General features: G+C 39.0%; 1 pseudogene; it reads right to left on the minus strand.

Annotated features, from left to right (window-relative positions):
* Positions 1-207: 207 nt before the first annotated feature.
* The window catches only part of LOC107693756 (uromodulin-like), a 27,881-nt pseudogene continuing 11,036 nt past the window's right edge, over positions 208-17,052 (minus strand).

A 17,052-nucleotide genomic window follows, 5' to 3' on the forward strand; every position in this document is an offset into this window, starting at 1 on the left:
TGAACCTTGAAACCCTTTTCCCCCCCCCCCCCCATGTTTTTTTCCCAGTAGACCAAGTTGCTTGTTCAACTATACATCCCTTTTTGTTTGCATTATTCCTCCTCATCTTATAAATGTTGTTGCAACCCACCATAGGGGGAACATTTTGGTGAGCCAACATTAGCCCAGAGCATGGGGACAAAAGAATAAACCATAAACTCAAGAGACAGTGGACACTGTTTATTTATACTGCAGCACAAACAAAGGACATAACTACATAGAATGACATTGTTTCTGTTCTTCCTAATGATTCTACCCCACACTTTAATGACAAAAGAAAATTTAACCACTGGATGGCCTTAATTCAGTACCTCTGGACCAAATGGTTCCCATAACAATGCACTTAAGTTCTGCTTAATAATGAAAATTCTACATGCTGGTTTGGGAAACAAAGGTTAATCTCGTTTTTAAAAAACCGAGATCAGATGATCTTAAGAGCATAATTTGCAATGAGAAACCCAGCTTGTAGGAGTGTGGCATCAGTAAGACATTCATTTTGAAAGAGAAGAGATGTATATAAAACAATGAGTATTCTTTGCAGAAATATTGCAATCAGTGAAATATTATACAAAAAGATCAAAACACTTAGCAGAGAAACAAATAATATAATAAAATAACCGCACAGACAATTAAGCCGTGGATATGTTCTGCTGTTCTGGGGCCCAAATACCTGTGAACAATAAATATAATAAAGTGACATGTAGTAGATTCAAAACAGACATAGAGCATATTTTTTAAAATATGCATAAACAATACATCACAAAACTGAATTAGATGAGGAAAAAACAAAAACCTTGGTTCCTTTCAGACAACATCAGGGGACCCATGGAAATGGAAGCACTGTCATGGAATTCCGCAGACCTGCCCTCTCTCCAGTGGTATCCAGAGTCACAGTGCTAAAAGAGAAAAAAAATACAGGATAATTGGGCTGTGTTCTGATTAATACAATCAGATGATTCTATACTTAAAACAGAGGGCAGTCGAAACAAATTATTTGTTTTGTTTTAGGACAAAACAATGTGTTTTGTTTTAGGACATATTGCAATAAAACATGACATGATATTAAAATATGAAATGTTTAATCATTAAATTTAAACATTTGGGATTCAGCATTTATTGATAGCTTTATTTATTGATATGTTTTGTTGGAGATCAATATTGTACACTGAACAAAATTATAAACTCAACACTTTTGTTTTTGCCCCCATTTTTCATGAGCTGAACTCAAAGATCTAAGACTTTTTCTATGTACACAAAAGGCCTATTTCTCTCAAATATTGTTCACAAATCTGTCTAAATCTGTGTTAGTGAGCACTTCTCCTTTGCCGAGATAAGCCATCCACCTCACAGGTGTGGCATATCAAGATGCTGATTAGACAGCATGATTATTGCACAGGTGTGCCTTAGGCTGGCCACAATAAAAGGCCACTCTAAAATGTGCAGTTTTACTGTAATGGGGGGTCCATGGGGGTCCGAAAACCAGTCAGTAAAATGGGAGCAAAAACAAAAGTGTTGTGTTTATAATTTTGTTCAGAATATTAATGATCTAAAAAGACTGACAAAATATTTTTTTCCCCTTTAAAAATAAATAATAGGAATTTCAGAAAGAAGTTATATATGTAAGTAATAATGATGAAGGGCCGTTGAATTATTGAAAATAAATGCACACCCATTACACTTTCAAACTAGCAATGATGGCTTGGGCTGTCTCTTAAGCAGTCACTAAAGGACAAGGGCGAAAGAGACAACTTGTGTAATTATCTTTTTAAACATTTGGTTGAGAGATAAAGTATGTTAACTAGTGGTTTATTTATTCATTCAATTTAATTTATTTCTGTATTTGTTTAGGCAATATTTATTTATTTAAATGAAACTGCACATTTTTTATTGATTGTGAAGTTTGACACAGAAAACAGCAGATCAAACACATGAAATGTCTTGTATGCAGTCAGTGAAGTAAGGACAAGGACAAGGTTCACCAAGGTGCGTGTGTGTGGTGAAAGAGAAAGCAAGAGCTTGTGTAATTATCTGCAAAGTGATATGGAACTGTAATGCGGTCAAACCAGGAACTACTTCACAGCTGTGCAGTTGTTGAAAATTCATCAACACCTTGGAATGTCTTTCAACCATTGTGTATATGTATGTATATACATGTCTTTTTTTGTGAATTGATTGTATAATTCCCTTTTAAGAAAAAGGGAATTATACAATCAATTCACAAAAATAAAAATAAAAAAAATAAAGCTATAACCATGTTGAAAAGAAAATATCAGAAACATTTTATTCATTTTGAGAGGGTTTGTAAACTCACAGTTGAGCAGTGGTTTCCCATCAGAAGGCAAATGTGAACAGTACAGTGCACATAAACCTTAGTGGAGTTTGCAGTGAAGACAAACATCCTGAAGGAGAAACGGCTGGATGTGGAGACTCCATTCTGCAGCAGCTCCACTGTGTCATCATTTGGACTGGGACACCTGAGAATATTAGTTGTAACAGTCAACCATTGTATAAAAGAATTGTATAAAGGACCATTGTATAAAAGAACTATGTCAACAAAAACACAGAAAAATTATTTGCAGAATCACAAATCATCAAATTTATGATGGCGTAAAAGCGGTGCTTTCAGAAAATCTGTACCCCAAAAATGAATCATGTAAAGCATCACAATAAACAACAAGTTCTGCTCTTCTAGCTTTTAAGATTTTGCACCAATTAAAACACAAGAAAAGCCTTACTCTCCGCTGATGAGGTCCCAGCGGACAGAGTGATGAGGATCATTCTCAGGTGTCGCCCAACATGTGTCAATCACTGTGGCAAACTGACGGCTGTCAACCCCCTCTACACGAATTTCCAGAAACATCTGCTGGTTCAGCTCCACATTCACACTTCCAGTGAAGGGCTGGGAGAACTCAGCATCCTGATACGGAACCATCCTGACCTGATATCTCCCTTGACCAGCAGGAAGCTTCTTGTGGACAATGCTGTTGAAATAACAGTAGCGTTAATATGTGGAAAAATGCTACATTCTGTATCAATTTAATGACAATTTTACAGATAAACAGTAGCAAATGTGCTCTCGGTTTACAGAAAATTACCATATATAAAACTTTTTATTTTATTTTAAGTAAACTGGCACAAACAGAGACAGAACACTGAAGTCCCACCTCTCTAGTGGATTGATTTCCATATTCATAGAAAATGATTGGGTTTGGGGGTATATACAGCTGAAATTCAGCTTCAGAATTCTCTTTCTGCTGATGGGACCTTTAGTCGAGCCCGAAGTTCCAAAAATAAAGTTCTCATAAATGAAGTGGGTGCCATTGGCCTGTGGACCAGAGACATAACATTTTAGTTTGAATTTAATTCAAGATTTTATCTACAAGATTTTTTAAAGATATTTTTAAGACCAGATTTTATTAAAAGCTACTGTCTAAAGAGCAAAACTCATTAATCAACTGAAAAAAAGGGGGTAAAATGTTTGTTTAAAAAAGGCTTAGCACTATTTCATTAGTTGTACTTCAGCATTATTCAGTCAGTGGTAAATTGAGATGTGAGAGCTGAGTGTGTTTTAAATAGCATATACTCCTGTGTGTTTAAATAGCATAATATATCCTACCACAAGATTTGTACCACAGTTGTGGTCATTGTTGTCAAAATAGAACTCCACTCTGCCATTCCAGACTGTTCCTTTGCAGTTGGGGTCATTGAGGTGTAAGTTGTCAGTAGGAAAACCAGCCTCAAAGAGCTGACAGCGAGACAGAGACATGGAACCAGAGCTGCTTTCACAAACCTCAGAGAAATCTGAAAAAAAGAGTAAGAACACCTAAGTAAGCTTTAATTAAAAATGTGATTAAGTAAAACTTAGATTTGAATTGTTGTTGTGCAATGTTGTCTAACCAAAAGACTCTGGGTCTGGTCTTTGATGACTCTTGTTACAGAAACAGCCATAAACACCATTTTTCTCTCCACACCATTCATCCTCCGTGCAGTTGAGCTCAAAACAGGGGTCACTTAAAGCTAAGAGGAGAAAAAAAGAACGAATGAAGTAGTTGGAACATTTTCTATGCTTATAGAAACGAATTGAATTACATTACCAGGGTCATACGTAGGAAGATTTAGCCCTCTAATTGATTATCAACTTGGATTATTTTTTATTTATTTATGTAATTAGATATTTTTGTTAATTATAGCAAATTAATGATGAATGAATATTTTGTTTTGCTTATATCTGTTTTACTCATTCAGTTTCTAATCTCTCTTTTAAGTAATGCAGCCAGGTATGTTTAACTTTACTATGAGTTATACATGAAGCTAAATGTACTCATATCCTTTGAGCGACTTTTCCTAAAGTCACCACTGAGGGTGCTATGACCAAACAAATCTACTCAACAGTACTGCGTGCATGCTGTTGGCAGTGTTCCTGGGTCTGTGGTTTTCCCTCAGAATTTGGCTAATTTAACATTGTTGCCGCGGGTTGAAGCGACCCCAGTAATGTGATATTTAACCCCTGGAATGCAAATTTTACCAGGAAGCCCACCAAAAAATTTGTATTTTACCCCCCAAAACGCGATTGGGCTAGTTTCGGGCTAGTTTTGAGTAGCGATTTGGTGGGTTTTGTTGTGAAAACCTGGCAACCCCGGCTGTTGGTAGGCTTGACCCCGTAATTGAGGAATAAATGGTACATAATTGGAAACCGTTGTTGTGCCATTGGAAACGTAAAAAAAAAAGAATGAAATATTCTAATGATATATTGGTACTTTAAAGTAGACCATGTTATTTGGATCATGAAATGCTGTTGTATTGCTAATGAGAAAATGTCCCGTACAACATCATAGCTATACAACGGTTGTATAAATGTGTTTGACTCACCTTGGCAGATGACTCCAGCATCTTCTTGGTGACCACAGTTATGTGATCCCCATCCACTTGATGAACAGTTTTTCAGTGTAGATTCATTCCCACGGCACTGAACATCATCCAACCATATTTGTCCAGAACCTTGTCCAAAATAAGCAAAGCTCTTTGCCTCTATGACATTCCCACAGCCCAGTTCTCTACACACCACTGCCGCGTCTGTTGAATCCCACAGATCATCACACACTGTTCCCCAGATTCCATTGTGGAGAACCTCCACTCTTCCAGAACAGAGGTTGGATCCATTCACCAACCTGACAGCTATTAATCACAAACAATATAAAGATAGAACAGGTCATTAGGTTTTTTTGCTTGTTTGTTTGTAATTTTGATGAGATAACTAAGTGGTAATATAATGGAGTTTCATCCTCCCCATCGTCTTTACCTCCGACTCCTGGCTGTGAGGCAGTCGTGTTTAATGTCACTGTTGCTGCAGAAAAAAACGAACACACAAATACACAACATTATGTTTTGATGATGATGTTGGCATGTCCGATTTATTGCAGTGCTTCAAGTCTGTTCAGTTCAATCAAATGTTTTAGGCTGTTTTACAGGTTGTGAGAAAAACAGATCTGGTTCTAATTCAAAGGTGTATAATTGTCAATTCATTTAGTTAACGCCACCAACTGGCCAAAAGTTACAGAGTTACAAATGAAGCTAAATGTACTCATAGCCTTTGATTGTCTTTTCCTAAAGTCACCACTTGGGGTGCTTTGACCAAACAAATCTACTCAACAGTACTGCGTGCATGCTGTTGGCGTTTTGCTGTGAAAACCTGGCAACCCTGGCTGTTGGTAAGCTTGACCCTGTAATTGAGGAATAAATGGTACATAATTGGAAAACTTTTATTCAAATGGACGGTAAACAAGAAATTGATTTTTTATTCTCTATACCATTTGCTGTTAACATGTTAAGAAGGTCTAACGCAACGATGCCACGCCAGAAGTGAGGTGGTACCTTTGCAAATTGGAACAAAATTCAGTCTAGCATTGAGATCAGGCCAATTCATTTAGCTAACGCCACCAACTGGCCAAAAGTTACAAAGTTACAAATGAAGCTAAATGTACTCATAGCCTTTGATCGACTTTTCCTAAAGTCACCACCTGGGGTGCTTTGACTAAACAAATCTACTCAACAGTACTGCGTGCATGCTGTTGGCAGTGTTGCCGGGTCCGCGGTTTTCCTTCAAAATTTGGCTACTGTAACATTGTTGCCGCGGGTTGAAGCGACCCCAATAATGTGATATTTAGCTCCTGGAATGCAAATTTTACCAGGAACCCCACCAAAAAACTTGTATTTTCCCCCCCAGAACGCGATTGGGCTAGTTTTGGGCTAGTTTTGAGTAGCGATTTGGTGGGTTTTGTTGTGAAAACCTGGCAACCCTGGCTGTTGGTGAGCTTGACCCTGTAATTGAGGAATAAATGGTACATAATTGGAAAACTTTGTTGTGCCGTTGGAAAAGTAAAAAAAAAAGAATGAAATATTCTAATGATATATTGGTTCTTTAAAGTAGATCATGTTATTTGGATCATGAAATGCTGTTGTATTGCTAATGAGAAAATGTCACATAAAACATCATAGCTATACAACGGTTGTATAAATGTGTTTGACTCACCTTGGCAGATGACTCCAGCATCTTCTTGGTGACCACAGTTATGTGATCCCCATCCACTTGATGAACAGTTTTTCAGTGTAGATTCATTCCCACGGCACTGAACATCATCCAACCATATTTGTCCAGAACCTTGTTCAAAATAAGCAGAGCTCTTTGCCTCTGTGACATTCCCACAGCCCAGTTCTCTACACACCACTGCCGCGTCTGTTGAATCCCACAGATCATCACACACTGTTCCCCAGATTCCATTGTGGAGAACCTCCACTCTTCCAGAACAGAGGTTGGGTCCATTCACCAACCTGACAGCTATTAATCACAAACAATATAGAGATAGAACAGGTCATTAGGTTTTTTTTTTGCTTGTTTGTTTGTAATTTTGATGAGATAACTAAGTGGTAATATAGTGGCGTTTCATCCTCCCCATCGTCTTTACCTCCGACTCCTGGCTGTGAGGCAGTCGTGTTCAATGTCGCTGTCACTGGAGAAAAAAACAAACACAAAAATTCACACTCAACAGTACTGTGTGCATGCCATTGGAGAGCTTACTTTTTTATTTTTTTTATTTTTGATGAGGTAACGTCTCAGGTTACTCACATAACCTTGGTTCCCTGAGAGGAGGGAATGAGACATTACATCATACTTGACACTATGGGGAAATGCCCCTTTCTCTTAAATGCTGAAGCTTGATTGAGTAACGCTCTTGTGCTCGCAATAATCAATAGCGCTCAAGTGCAGGAAGGCCAGCACCTATATATGGCCAGCGTTTAGCACTATTTCTTTTTGGATCTTTCTACTGAATTATATCAACAAGTATAGCCAGAAAGTTTTTACATGGCTGCTTTCACAATGTCTCGTTCACTCCTCTCAGAGAATCATGGTCATGTGAGTAACCTGAGACATTCTCTTTTGATGTCGGTCTCTTGACTCTATATAATCGTTTGCCCTGAACTCCATACAGGCAGCATTAACAGATAATGCCTGCATATCACCAACATGCTTACCGCATACCAACGTGAGCAGTAGTGTTGTTTTAAACGAGAGAATCCTTAACTTGCTTGTAAGAAGAGTTTCAAAGTGTGGGCTCGACAATGCTCTGAGGCAAGGCAAGGCAAGGCAAGGCAACATTCCTCACCCGCATTCATTGATGCTTCAAATCTGTTCTCAAGATGTATAGGGGGTGGTAGAATGCCAGTATTCACAAGCCTTGTCATAGCCATATCTGGGGTAGAGGATGCTACGGCAGCAATACGAGAAACTCGTGACAATCTGATGTCTCTACTGCCTTTAGGTCTCGCTCCCTGTTTGTGCCATCGATTAGTGTGACAATCAGTTTTGGCTTGTTCCTCTACACTTGGTATAAACTGTTGAGATTCAATAGATTCACAGGTAAGCAAGAACGTCCGAATGGTAGCGAAGCCGGATGCGGAATGATTCCAAGGCGGCGACATGTATTTTCATATCCAAATATCCTGAGCACTAAGGATAGGTCCCAAACTGGCATCAAGCGAGGATGGGGGATTCAGCCACCTCGCACCTTACACAAAGCTGATTATCAGCACATGCTTCCCAACCGAATGCCCCTCAATACCTTTGTGAAAAGACCACTCTGACCTTTAGTATTGAGGGCAAGCTGCCTGCATCCAGTCAGTCTTGCAAAAATGACAGGATCACCAGTATGTCACAAGCACTTGGGACTTCATTCTCGGCTGTACACCAAGCTGAGAACACTCTCCATTTGAAAGCATACAAAGCTGCTCACTCTTCTCTGATTTTCTGAAGTACTAGCAGCAGAATCTTGGCTGGAGGAAAAGCTTCTTTTTTTTTCTTCTCGGTCCTGCTGCTTCACAGCACATCTCTCTCCACGGGAACGCTTGAGAGAGAAAAGAACAGAGGGAAGTGAAAATTGCTGTATCATATGAGGATGCAGTGTCCACTCCCCATGAACTACAGCATCTCTGGACAGCATGTCCGCTCCACAGTTCAACCTGCCCGGCACATGAACAGTTCGTATAGAAAGCAGCTGTTGGTCCACCCATAGAAGCAAACACTCAGGTTAGCTTCGACAGCATGTGTGAACACACACCTCCCTGACGATTGATGTAAGCCATCACCGCCATGTTGTCCATTCGAATGAGAACATGATGGTCTCTCACAAACTGCAGAAAGTGCTGCAGAGCCAAGTGGACAGCCTTCATTTCCAGGTGGTTTATGTGCCACTGCTTCTGAGCTGTGGACCAATCACTGAAAACTGGTCTGCTGTTGCATAGGGTTCCCCAGCCATGCAGTGATGCATCTGTAGTGACCATCTTCTTTCTGATCACTCAGCCCACACTGATCCCTTGATCATACATTGTCCTGTCTCTCCAAGGGAGCAGCATGTCGTGACACTCACTCATCACTACGATGTGCATCCTGCCATCTTTCCACGCTCTGAACAGAACACGGCCTTTCAGCCAAAGTTGCAGCAGCCTCATTTGCCGAAATCCTAAGCAGCAAACAGAGTTTGCGGCTTTCAACAATTCTAGCAGTCTCATAGGTCTCACCATAGAGTGCATGTCCAGCGTCGTCCAGGTAATTCATAATATGCATCCTGTTGAGTCTCAGGGGCGCAAGTGCTGCGTTCATGCACTTCGAGAACATGTAAGGGGTTAACGCCAGTCCAAATGGCAGAACTCTGAATTGATACACGACTACTTTGAATGCGAATCTCAGAAAGTGCCTGTGACAAGGGGCTATTTGGATATGAAAATACATGTCGCCGCCTTGGAATCATAAGGTTCTATCTGCATTCTGATCGGTTTTGAGATATTGAGCTTCAAAGTTTTTGCATTCCATATAGCAAAAGTGATATGGGGAACAAGTTTTTTTTCATACATGAAAATGACAGAGACCCTAAATGTATTCTAAATGTACAGTATCAAAATCCTCTCAAATTTGTAAATGCGGATTTTTGGAACAGGTCAAATGCAGATAGAAACTTCTAATTCTAAAAAGTAATTTTCCCCTTGGAATTATAAGGTTCTATCTTACAAAGCATTAATTGAAGCAACAGTTTTCAAGAAATACAAACGGTTTACTTATAATTTGTTTTAAAACATAACATTTATGTTGTAACAATGTGGCGACATGTATGAGAAAGATACATTTAATGCTTTCTATGACATTTATCTCATATTTTTGGACGAACAATTTTTTTTCTTGTTCAACTAAAGCATAAAAGGCAATGCAAAATATTTTGTCCAGTGCAAATGTTAATTTTAGGCAGGAATGTGGTGGGTAATTAAACACCAACAGCTTATCAGCTACTGTAATACATCTGACCAGGACTTTATTCCACAGAAAGTGGGATCTGTCTCTCTAGAGATCAGTATGGCCGAGATAACATGTTAATGTTTATTGTTGTAATTAAGACCCCATCAATTAAATTATTGACCATTTGACCTTTAAGGCTTAATAATGCAAAATGTAAGACTTTAAACTGCAAGAAAACACAATGCTTTATCAAAGTTGTTTCACAAAGTTTAACCCTTAAATGCATGAATGTTTCGCCAATCATTACATATCGGATCTATATCAACCCGGACCTATAGCCTATATAACATGGATGGATCTTTAACTGCTGCAATAGCGTAAAACTCTCCTGATATTTTAATAACAATTACAAAAGAATAAAATAAAGCATATTCCATTACCTTTTTAAACTTGGAAGGGTTCAATTTGAGCAGATGATTTTACCTTTACTGTCATCGTCAGAGTGCACTTATTCAGCATCTGGCTCATATTCGCGATCTTAACCATATTCTCAAAACTATCATTTTCAACGTCTTCAAAAACAACATTTTGATCACTATTCACCACATCCATCATCAAATGACAGTGACACTTATATTCCATTGCATACAGTAATTGCTCTGCAGTAAAGCCATTCAAGTCAGTTAAATTTTTGCCAATGATATTTTGTTTTATGCCTGTGGTAATTATGAGTGAAACATCACGTCGTCATTGTCTATGAAACAGTGACACTCTGAGGGATAAAGGTAAACTGTATTTATTGAGTCATCAGATATTTAATTATTGTTGTGCAGAAAAAATATATAGTTACACTAGGCTATTACGGCCTACCTCCGGTCGCTAGCGACCCTATACACCAGGGGTGGCGAACGTCGGTCCTGGAGAGCCGCAGCCCTGCAGAGTTTCGCTTCAACCCTAATCAAACACACCTGAACAAGCTAATCAAGGTCTGAAGGGTTACGAGGAAGCTACAGGAAGGTGGGTTTTAATTAGGGTTGGAGCTGTACTCTGCAGGGCTGCGGCTCTCCAGGACCGGAGTTCGCCACCCCTGCTATACACTTTAAAAAAATAAAATAAAAATAAATCAGAAAACAGACCTTATTTTATAATTTTTGAACTCCACCCCCTGACTGCAAGCGGCTGCTCTCGTTGACTGCCGTCTGTAGCCGTGGTTCAAGTCAAACGCACCTTATGTGTTTAAGGGATAATAAACATTGAAAAATGTTTCACTATATATTATTAAAATATTTTACATTTAATCTTTCCTGCTGTCACGGAGCAGTCCAGTGACATGACAAAGAAAGCTGATACTGATTGGTTCTTTTGTGTGCATTCGAAGTGCCGATTGGCTCACAGATGGAACCTTGTAGAACCAAGTTAGAGTTTGACTTTTTATTTAGAAAACAAAAAGGTTCTATCTACAAAGTCCCAAAATGTACATAATTTAATAAAACCATCACATAATGTAAATAAACTTGTCACAGAATAAGAATAACTTAATTTTGACAAAAATGTCAGATAGAACCTTATAATTCCAAGGCGACAATGTCCTTCAAATCTATCACTATTGTTACGGGGCTGCAAAGCTTTATTCTGGAGACGTGGTCAGAAACAGGCATAAATCAAACATTGGCAAACAGGTAGGACAGGATTCGTGACAACTATAAACCAGTCCTTAGGTTGAATATGCACAAGGATCTATTTTACAGTTGTTGTTTTTTTTGAACGAGTATTTCTCTAGGGTGTTATTCAGCAGTCTCAGTTCCAAAATTGGACATAAGCTGCCGTCCTATTTGGGGACGAGGAAATAGCGGCTGTACTGCCTGCGTTTTGCTCTGACACCTTCGACATAACCACACCATTGAAAAGGTGCAAACTGCATGAAAATTGCAGTGAAGAACTGGTAGAACAGCACACAAACACATACTGTATCTTTTCCCACCTCAACTGGCAAAGGGGCTTGAGGAATAACTCAAACTCTTTTAGGTTTGCTGTTTCAGTGGTTCCTCTGCACATGAAATAAATGGCAGCCTTTTTCTCCGCAGTGGGGATTTGTCAGCATTGCGCATATCTTTAGGGTAAGCCAAAGTTGACGTTGGAGCGCAAATAAATGGCAGCCTTTTTCTCCGCAGTGGGGATTTGTCAGCATTGCGCATATCTTTAGGGTAAGCCAAAGTTCACGTTGGAGCGCAACGTCAACAGTGGGGATTGGGGGCAGTGGGGATTTGTCAGCATTGCGCATATCTTTAGGGTAAGCCAAAGTTGACGTTGGAGCGCAAATAAATGGCATGAAATAAATGGCAGCCTTTTTCTCCGCAGTGGGGATTTGTCAGCATTGCGCATATCTTTAGGGTAAGCCGAAGTTGAAGTTCACGTTGGAGCGCAACGTCAACAGTGGGGATTGGGGGCAGTGGGGATTTGTCAGAATTGCGCATATCTTTAGGGTAAGCCAAAGTTGACGTTGGAGCGCAACTAAACTGGCCATAGATCATCCAACGATGTCATTTTCAGCAGATTTAAACACAATACAAATAAGGAAAAACAAAATGGGAGGACTTTGCTATACAATTTAACTGCAACCAGGGGTATTAAGAGATCAGAGAAGGAGGTCCGCAAGAAGTGGCAGGACTTTGCAAGCCTGGCAAAAAGGAAGGGCACTGCAGAGGATGGCAATAAAAAAAAAAACAGGTGGTTGGACCAATGACTCTCCCCTTCTCACAGCAGAGGAAGAAAAGGCCTTGTCAATACTTCAGATGGCATTTGTGGTGGTATTGACATCCATGGAGGAGTAGGGATGCCTCAACCTGAGCCTGAGTCAGGTCCCTTATGCTCAGAGGAACTACCAGTTTCACCTGCCATCTCCCAGCACCAACCATCACCTAGTCCTCTAAACAAACCTCTCAGGACTCAGCCTCCATTTTCAGTTGTCCAGACCGCAGCTACAACACCTCAGCAGTTTGAGAATATCTGTGGTTGTAGTCAGGACTTAGTGCAGCAGGAGAGATCTCTTGAAAGACATTCGACAATGTCTTAAAGAGGCTAATAAGAGGAACAACAATTTTCAACAGCAGCTCATTCCTCAAATCAATAAAACCATGTTGATTCAATGTTTTTGATGTCCATGTGTTTGTTGAAACACCCAAGGCCTAAGGCCCTATGAATCACTATAAGAATTCTTATGAGTTCTTTCAAGTGTTTCTGAAGTGAATGACTAATGGTTGATGTATATTTTCAAACATAAACATGTAAGTTTAGATATTATTAATATATAGAGTGTATATATTAAGGGTGATAGTAGCACAAATATTTGTACTTCATCTAGCCAATATATTTATACAGGTACAGATAAAAAAAGTTTATTACAGATATGTTTTATCAGCACTGTTCTATGTATACATATTTATGTGTATTTTTATTTTTCATTTTCTTTCCTTTTCTTTTTAATTATTTTATTTTAAAATTAATTTAAACAATAAAATAGTAATAAAGAGAAGTACAATCAAAACCTTATGTTATATTATAACTTTATATCACATTGCACTTGAGTAAAGTTAAAGGTGCAATCTGCCGGTTGTCCTGCAGGTGTCTTCTTACGATGCATTTAGGGCTTTACGATTACTCCAGAGCACTCGTAAATCTACGATGATTTTCAAGTGCTTCTTAAGTTACGATGCTTTTGGGAAACAGACTGTTATACTAAGATCAGTCCTACAATCATTTTTACGATCTACTTAGGCTTGATGCTTTTAGGAAATACAGCCCAGGACCGGGTTTCCCGATAATGATGTATCTTAAGAGCGCTCTCTACGTGCAAGGTTACGAACGCTCGCCACAATTCCACGTGTGTTTCCCAAAAATGCACTTAACTTGAACGCGCGAGAACGCGTTCTTCGTGCTACTTAAGAGTCGCTGTCCATTTGCAAAGTGTTAAAATATAACCTTATATGGAGACATGTTGGACCAATGACTCTCCCCTTCTCACAGCAGAGGAAGGAAAAGGCCTTGTCAATACTTGGCACAAGTGCTTCAGATGGCATTCGTCATGGTATTGACATCCATGGAGGAGTAGGGGTGAGCCTGAGTCAGGTCCTTCATGTTCAGAGGAACTATCAGTTTCACCTGCCATCTCCCAGCACCTACCATCTCCTAGTCCTCCAAACAACCCTCCCAGACCTCAGCCTCCATCTTCTGTTGACCAGACTGCAGCCATAACACCTCAGCAGTTTGATAATGTCTGTACTTGTAGTCAAGACTTAGTGCAGCTGGAGAGGGAGAAACTAGATGTCTTAAAATACATTAGACAATGCCTTAAAGAAGCCAGCCAGAGGGACAACAGTTTTCAACAGAAGCTAATTGAGCTCAAGAAGGCCAAGCTGGCCTTAGAAGAGAGGAGACTTGCACTAAAGGAGATGAAGTTTACAAGGCCCTCCATTTCTGTGCCAATTATCTTGCCAGAAGATCTTGTCAGGTAATAGGATTATTTTTCAATGGGGGATTCATTAAGTTTCTGTAATTTCTTGTGCAATATGAAATGTTTTCTATATGTAGTATAGAAAATATACTATAAATATATATATACTCAGCCCACTGTACAATGTCTTTTGCAGGTCCTGGGGAACTGAATAACCATGTGTTTGTCAAACAAATGTCCATGTGTTTGTTGAACCACACAAGGCTTATACCCCTATGGAATACTATACAAAAATCTTATGAGTTCTTCCAAGTGTTTCTGAAGTAAATGGCTAATGATTGATGATTATTTTCAGACATAAGCATTTACGTCATGGTATTGACATCCATGGAGTAGGGGTGAGCCTGAGTCAGGTCCTTCATTTTCAGAGGAACTATCAGTTTCACCTGCCATCTCCCAGCACCTACCATCTCCTAGTCCTCCAAACAACCCTCCCAGACCTCAGCCTCCATCTTCTGTTGACCAGACTGCAGCCATAACACCTCAGCAGTTTGATAATGTCTGTACTTGTAGTCAAGACTTAGTGCAGCTGGAGAGGGAGAAACTAGATGTCTTAAAATACATTAGACAATGCCTTAAAGAAGCCAGCCAGAGGGACAACAGTTTTCAACAGAAGCTAATTGAGCTCAAGAAGGCCAAGCTGGCCTTAGAAGAGAGGAGACTTGCACTAAAGGAGATGAAGTTTACAAGGCCCTCCATTTCTGTGCCAATTATCTTGCCAGAAGATCTTGTCAGGTAATAGGATTATTTTTCAATGGGGGATTCATTAAGTTTCTGTAATTTCTTGTGCAATATGAAATGTTTTCTATATGTAGTATAGAAAATATACTATAAATATATATATACTCAGCCCACTGTACAATGTCTTTTGCAGGTCCTGGGGAACTGAATAACCATGTGTTTGTCAAACAAATGTCCATGTGTTTGTTGAACCACACAAGGCTTATACCCCTATGGAATACTATACAAAAATCTTATGAGTTCTTCCAAGTGTTTCTGAAGTAAATGGCTAATGATTGATGATTATTTTCAGACATAAGCATTTAAGTTTCAATATTATTAATATATAAAGTCTATGTATTGAAGGTGACAGTAGCGCAAATATATGTACTTAATCTAACCAATATATTTCTACAGGTACAGAAAAAAAAGTTTATTGCAGACAAGTTTTACCAGCACTGTTCTATGTATACATATTAATAAGACGCACATTTTTTTTTATCATTATGAACATTACAAACATAGGATAGATTAAAGGAAGATGTAATCTATACAATTTCTAAGCATGTAACGCCTTCACTTTCTTCAAGGCAGGGCCTAATGTGATTACTGAAATTGATGATAGGCAGCGGGATATGTGAACATTATCACAGCCTGATAACCTTCTCATGGTTCCTTCAAGTAAGTTAGGATAGTATATAGAGTTTACACCTCACTAGACTTGCAAAGGAAATCATGGCTGCACTAGAGCGTGATCTTCAGTTGAGGGTCAGAGAAAGACAAAGACAGCGACAACCACAAAGTAGATTGGTGACTTAAATGCCTTCATAAGACAGCATCAAAACCCCTTGGATATCTTTGATGACATGGGTATAATTGGGAGATACCGTCTGCTGAATAGCATTGGACCTCAACTGATGCGTGCCACCAGGAGAAATTTTGCCTTGTCGGCTGAAGTCCAACTCCTAGCAGCCTTGAGATTTTATGCAAAAGGCAGTTTTCTCCAGGTACTTGGTGATGGGCTTGGACTAAGTAAGGTGACAGTGTCAAGAGCTGTTCAAGCAGTCACCAATGCATTACTTCCACTTGCTGCAGAACACATTCAATTTCCAACATCTGTTGCTTCAAGCGCATCATTCTGCACACGGGATGCGCATAAGCGCTTCATGCCGCTCTGTATTGGAGCCTTTCATGTTATAATACTTTTGCGCAATGAAAGATTGTTAATAGCCTTTCTTGTTCTGTCTTATATATCATATGTTGCTGCCGCATTACTGTGCTATAAATGTAAAAGAAATATATTTAATTTATTGCATATATTTATATATAATTATATTTACTTGTTTTTCATTAATGTATATTACAATACAAAGATCAATGTGTAACATTTTACCAGATTACATCTATTTACTTTTATTTTTACCCCACTAAATAATGTTTTTTCTCTAAATGTTTAGATTTTATAAAATTATTGTGAACTCATCATTTTTGTAGAGTAACTTTTGCTGCTGAATTATCCACTAACCGGATCGGTATCGGTATTGTCCGATACTCAGAACTTTTGGTATCGGATCGGGATCGGTTCTGAAAAAATGGTATAGTGTAATCTGAATACTGTCACATGGAATTGATGTTGATGGTGTTGAAATGATGTAGCCAAGCGATGATATCTCAGATCATTATTTAGTCTTGTGCAAACTTCATATAGCTAAAACTGAAAATTCTACTCCTTGTTACAAGTATGCTAGAACCATAACTTCTACCACAAAAGACTGCTTTGTAAGTAATCTTCCTGATTTATCCCAATTCCTTAGCATATCCAATAGCTCAGAACAACCTCATAACACCCGATGTACTTGCTACATCGTTGGAAGAATGGAATCTACGCTAATATTAGTATGTTTCTCTCTTATTTCGGGTCACCGTATCCACCAGATCCAGTCTGTATCCAGATAAGATGGTCACTGCAGTCACCAGGATCCAGTCTGTATCCAGCCCAGAT

This window comes from Sinocyclocheilus anshuiensis, unplaced genomic scaffold (assembly GCF_001515605.1).
Source record: "Sinocyclocheilus anshuiensis isolate Anshui unplaced genomic scaffold, SAMN03320099.WGS_v1.1 scaffold2200, whole genome shotgun sequence".
Taxonomy (NCBI): domain Eukaryota; kingdom Metazoa; phylum Chordata; class Actinopteri; order Cypriniformes; family Cyprinidae; genus Sinocyclocheilus; species Sinocyclocheilus anshuiensis.